Raw genomic sequence first — 6620 nt, forward strand, 5'->3', positions numbered from 1 at the left:
TTTTTGTTAACAGCTCTTAGCGAAGCTCAAGCATAAACGGGCCCGCTGTTAAAAGCTGTTTAGCACAAGTATGTGTACGCTGTTCCTGATCGTACATTTTATCTTGTTGCTTGTTTCTTTATTTTTGTTTGTTTGTTTGTTTGTTTGTTTGTTTGTTTGTTTGTTTGTTTGTTTGTTTGTTTGTTTGTTTGTTTGTTTGTTTGTTTGAAGTATTGGCCGTACGAAGTCTGCTCTGATTGGTTTGCCTGAATTTTTTTATTTCGTGTATATTCTATAGCTAGCACCACATGTTCATCATTTTATTTATCTATTAACCCCCACTCCTGCAAGGGTATGACACTGCTTCCAAATCATCATCATCATCATCATCAGCCTGTCTACGCCCACTGCAGGGCAAAGGCCTCTCCCATGTTCCGCCAATCAACCCGGTCCTGTGCTTTCTGTTGCCACGTTATACCTGCAAACTTCTTAATCTCATCTACCCACCTAATTTTCTGTCTTCCCCTCACGCGTTTGCCCTCTCTTGGAATCCAGTCAGTTACCCTTAAAGGGGCCCTGCAACACTTTTCGAGCATGCTCAAAAAGCGCTGCCGATCGGTAGTCGAGGCTCCCGAGAACACGCGAGCCAAATATTATAGCGATGCGCACGGCCTGGAATTTACAATAAATTCTCAAAGTCAGCTGAAAATCGCTCCCTCTTCTCTCGACAAATGATGTATTAGTCCGCAACATATGACGCGATTGTCGGCCGTTCCACCATTGGCTGATGTTATAATCACGATAGCACCCTCATTTTTACTTTCGTTGTTAATTTTTAGTTCAATAAGTAGATAATATGTATGTTTATATTATGTTATCAGCGTTTTAAAAACACCGAACAAACATTTAATATTAGCACTTCCGGTCTCACCGACAGCTTCGTCTGCTAGTAGTTGCGTGGTTCCTTTTCTTCGCCATGCGCAGTGCCGAAAACGTGAATATTTCGTGCTTGTGACCATCGCCGGTTGCCGTTGAGATTGGCAGCCGTTCGAGTGTTGCCTCGTCAGCTGAGAACTGCATCGTCGGCCCGTTTCCACGACACGACCGAGGCACGGGCGCAGCGTGTCTCCGATAACAATGCTGGCGTCCGGTAATGGCGGCGCTTCGGGGTCGTCTGCCAGTGCCGTCTTACGAGGCGGTGTATCGGAGTATGGGCCGAAAACCGATCTCAGCTGTCATTCGTTCCAAACGCGCGGCACGTTGCTTCCATGGTTGGCAGAGCGATGAAAACACTACGGCGTTCGAGGTGCACACCCAACATTACCAAACCGACGCGCAGTTTTCAAGCACGCGCGATACACAGCGCGATCGACTCCGCTCGACGAGAACGACGCAAGCCGACCGGAAGTGGCGGCACAGACCACGTGGTTGCGCCGAGACGCCAGAGAGAAAAAAATGAAAAAAATGCCGCCGGCGCTGACGTCGCCTCCTCGCACCTCCGCCCTCCTTCCCTCCCCTCACGCCGCGCGCAGCTTTCCGCGCGCTCGCTGCGTTTAGTTGAGAGAGAAAGCTGCGGAACGTGATCTCTATAATTTGGTAACACCACTTAGACTTGACGGATTCGAAAAATTTTTGCGGCATATGGCTCGTGAAGAGTCATACGTCAATAATGGGACTATTCCAATATAACAAAGAAAGGTGTTGCAGGGCCCCTTTAATGACCACCGGTTATCCTGCCGACGTGCTACGTGGCCGGCCCATATCCATTTCTTCTTCTTAATTTCAACTATGATATCTTAACCCCCGTTTGTTTCCCTACCACTCTGCTCTCTCCTGTCTCTAAGGTTACACCTATCATTTTCCTTTCCATCGCTCGCTGCGTCGTCCTCAATTTAAGTTGAACCCTCTTTGTAAGTCTCCAGGTTTCTGCTCCGTAGGTAAGTACCGGTAAGATGCAGCTGTTATATACCTTCCTCTTGAGAGATAGTGGTAGACTACCATTCTGATTTGATAATGCTTGCCGAATGAGCCCCATCCCATCCTTATTCTTCTAGTTATTTCACTCTCATGGTTCGGCTCCGCGGTTACTACCTGTCCTAAGTAGACGTTACTCCTTTACAACTTCCAGCGTCTCGCCACCTATCGCGAAGCGCTGTTCTCTGCCAAGATTGTTCCACATTATTTAGTTTTATGATATTAATTTTCAGACCTACTCTTACTACTTTCCGTATCCAGTTCAGTAATCAGAGCTGTAATTCGTCTCCCGCGTTACTCAATCAATGCCATGTCCATCAGACGAAGCGCAGGGTACTGAGATACTCTCCATTAACTCTTATGCCTAATCTTCCCAATCTAGGGCCCTGAAAACCTCCTGTAAACCGCGGTGAATAGCATTTGGAGAGATCGTGTCTCGCTGTCGTACGCCCTTCTTTATTGGGATTCTGTCGCTTCTTATGAGGACTATAGTGGCTGGGGGTGCGCTGTAGATTTCTTCCATTATGTTATATAGGCTTCGCGATGCCCTGATTCCGCAGTGCTTGCATGACTGCTGAGGTCTCCACGAATCAAATAAACCAAATAAACCTAAATAAATTAAACCTAAATAAATTAATAAATCCAAGCATAATAAGAGCGCACGAAGACATCACGCTGGCAGTCTGTGCGGCCTCTCAAAGAATAAGGTCAAACGATGTTCCCGCAAGTAAGCGAAATTGCGAAATAGATTCCCAGACACCGTGAAGAGATAAAACGTAGCTGCAAGCTGTGAAAATTTTATCGTCCCACAACGAACGCATTGCTTGACGGAATCGCGAGGCCGACGACGTCGTTGTCACGGCAAGTTGAGTTCGCGGTTTTCCGAGTGCTTGCTAGCTGTGCAAAAATTGCACCGCCGTGGCTGAGTGTTGGTTAAGGTGTCATCGCCTTTGAGAGTTCACACGTTTACTTAAAGACAGCATATTTATGTTTTCGATGACTATCCACAGTTACTTAGGTGGTGTAGGCAGGGCATAGTTTTTTTAAGTTATATTTCATTTATTTTCGCCCAACTCGACTTTAAAGTAAAGTTTAAGCCTACGTGGACCTCCCGATCTTGGTAGCCACCCCTATGCAAGTGTGCCGCCGAGCTCTCATTTCAAAATGGCAGGACTGCGACGCTTCCTCAAGTACACTAACCGGGAGGGACTCAAAGATGTCACCCCTCCTCGCATCTTTAAGAACCTCGCCCTCAACCGATCCCAGGAAATATTTATTAACAAAGTACTAGCAAACACGGCCACTACCCCTCACATAATTCATAAATGGCAGACTCTGGCCGACCGGAAGAGGGGCATGGACACCACCGCTCCCTGCATATGTGCCCTTTGCCACTCTTCATGCATAGCCAACATGGAGCACCATCTTACATTGTCCTGCCCTACACCCTCATCGAAGGAACAGCGCCATTTTTCTGCATCCCGATTTGGAAGCAGTACAAAAGTATATACTCGAGTACCCTCATGAGCTTGTCACATTAGCCCACGTCGAAGTTAGCAGTGGTTGGTCGCGCTTGATTTAGTGTGTGCCTACGAACCCTCCCCCTTCCCCAATATCCTCGTCAGTGATTTTCGGTCCTCCCTTTCCCTAATAAGAGAATACATCATCATCATCATTAAAGCCGACAGTGAAGTCGTCCAGTGGGGTGCTGCACTAGGCAGCCTGGATTATGTAGCACAACTATGGGCAGTCCAACTGGCCCGCGACGTGGCTGTAGGGTGGCTACAATTCTAGCCACCCTAGTGGCGCAGAGGCTGTTCCGACTTGGGAGTGGCCTGCTACGTGCTAGTTCACGCCCCGAAGGACCTAAGGTAAAGGTATTCCATTCCAACAGCGTGGTCTGCTTGAAGGAAAAAATAATGAAGAAACAAAGTTGAGGCCGCTTGGCCGTCCGCTTAGTTTCTAGCGGATAATTGGCTACATACCTTTCTCAACGGAGAGAGGCAGCGTCTGCTTTCTGGGCAGCTTCCCGCGAATGAAGGCTGACGTCGCTGCTTCGGCAGTGCGTTTTTGGGGAGTCACGCATGTTCACAGCAGCCAAAACTAGATTATGGTGGCTCCCACGAAGCAGTATTTCAAAAGGTGTATAGGTTGCGGCGGCAGCATGAATGCTGCGCATGCGCACAACGTCCTACCCTAAGGGTTAGCTGCGCGACGGCTGTAGATTTGCGCGTTGGAGCGGAGCGCGCTGAACGGAAAAATTCGAGTTGTCGTGCCAGGTTGAATCTTGAGTCGTCCTTTTGCTTGAATAAAATGGACTGCTGTATAAAAGTTGCGCAGAGGCAAGGATGGTGAGTATGGCCTTTACCAACATAATTTTACGTAACGTCGCAGTAAGTAGTCAACCGTACTTATGTTCACCAGCGTCCTCATTTTGCATTATATTAGTACAGTATATATAACTCACAAAAGAATGATACATAGTGATGACGTTGTTTCGCAATTGCACAATGCCTTTATTTTTAAGTGCACATAAACACATTTCACGTCGCTTGAAGAACAAAGTTCATTAAAAAGAAGTAATACGGCATAACGAAAACGTTAGTTTTGAAGTACATGCTGTAAAACGAGCAAAAATGAAGAAGAAGAAAATGAAAACGATGTAGTCACGCTTATAATTCCTGAAGATTCTAAGACAAACCAAATTCCTCTGATGGAATCTCTCTATGAGCTTTCAGAGCGAGGTTCGATCACCCTTCCATGAAATGCAGGCTTCTTTTATCTGTTCGATCACACAAGACTCGTGCCGAGGTTGGTACTAACGACTACAGCAATTTGTGGCCAAAAATAAACCAGCTGGCATCCTAAAATAGACGCTCGCGCAGTGAGCTAGGTCGGGAGGAGCCAGAGTTTAATGTAAGCTTTATTTATTTTTAACGCGATAGCGTTAAAGAGCTCGTGTCGCAGAAATTCCGTTGTCGGTGTCGGCACCGTTGGTTGTGAGCGAAAAATCGACCGTGAGCGAAAAATCGAGAAAGCAGCAAATAAAATAAAGAATATCAGTTTCGGTTTCATTGAGGATCGAACCCGGGCCGTTCGCGTGGCAAGCAGGTGTCCTACCACGAAGCCACGAGGTTACTTGCAGCTACTTCGGAAAAAAACACTACATAAATGCTATGTAGTGGAAGGAGTCTCCTTAACGCATTTTGTTCGACAGGTGTCACGACGAAAACGAGCCCATTCGGCGATTTGTAGGCGCATTTGGGAGACCATCAAACTACATCGAAAAAGGCCGGGATAGTGCAGCCATCGCCGCTAAAAACACACACGAACTTTCAAACAGCTCTATAAATGGACAACTATGTCCATCTAGCGGAAAACATATCAACAAGCAAACAGCAAACGCTAGATAATGTGCTGCCATCTGTGAGGCATTGTGAGACTCTTCATGGCCTCCGAAATGGCGAGCGCGCGGCGTGTATCTGAGAGGCCATGCGACTCTTGCTTTAGATCGAAAACCTGTGCCATTCGTGCGCGCGCGCGCGCCTGTGTGTGTGTGTGTGTGTGTGTGTGTGTGTGTGTGTGTGTGTGTGTGTGTGTGTGTGTGTGTGTGTGTGTGTGTGTGTGTGTGTGTGTGTGTGTGTGTGTGTGTGTGTGTGTGTGTGTGTGTGTGTGTGTGTGTGTGTGTGTGTGCGTGCGTGTGTGTGTAACAAAACACATTAATAAGTATGCACTTAGTGGTTGAAGTGCGCACTAGGGGCCGGATTTCGCTATTGCGTTCAACTCTTAAAGGCGAAGCTTAAGGGTCCCCCAATTTTGTTTTTATGCATACGCTTCAAGGGCCTCTAGATATTTCACGTAGCTATAGCTGTGCGTTAGTGTGTGTGGGTACGCGGAATGTTGGTACTACAGCTTAAGCTCGTATCACTCGCCTACAAGATGTTGTGTTCATTATTGTTCCATTTTTCACGTAATGTGGTGCTTCTGTACATTAGCCTTAATTGATGCCTTAATTAATGTCTGCTGTGAAACTTGGCCTCCCTCTAATGACGAGCCCTGCGAACGCTCATGTGTATACACAACTAATGGAACCGACAGAGAATTAAACCAATGAAAGCATATGGGACATTATTTGTTGTTTCTTAACTGTACACTCTTAATCAGGTCCTGGTCAAATGGTGGCTATATCCAGGAAACCAGAAGAAAAATGTCCGGCTTCTTGGCTATACCTAGCTCTTTAAGCGGGCCTGACTAAGAATGTAGTGTAATTATTCTCTCTTAAATGGAAAAGAATTGAAGTCATGTCATGTTGGGCTTTAACGTCCAAAAACCACGATGATGATGATGAGAGACGCCGTAGTGGAGGGCTCCGGTAATTTCGACCACCTGGGGTTCTTTAACGTGCACCTAAATCTAAGTACACGGGCCTCGAGCATTTCCGCCTCCATCGAAAATGCGGCCGCCGCGGCCGGGATTCGATCCCGCGACCTGCGGGTCAGCAGTCGAGCACCATAACAAATGTATTTCTTACACCGTGGCGTGTAAGAAATAAAGTCGACGAAAAATCACCCTTTCCGCCGGCGGGATCCGAACCCACAACCTTCGAATGACGTTCCCGATGCTCTACCATTTGAGCTACAACGGAGTGCGCTCCCTCGTCCACATTT

The sequence above is a fragment of the Rhipicephalus sanguineus genome, chromosome 6 (genome assembly GCF_013339695.2).
Source record: "Rhipicephalus sanguineus isolate Rsan-2018 chromosome 6, BIME_Rsan_1.4, whole genome shotgun sequence".
In the NCBI taxonomy this organism is placed as follows: Eukaryota; Metazoa; Arthropoda; class Arachnida; order Ixodida; family Ixodidae; genus Rhipicephalus; species Rhipicephalus sanguineus.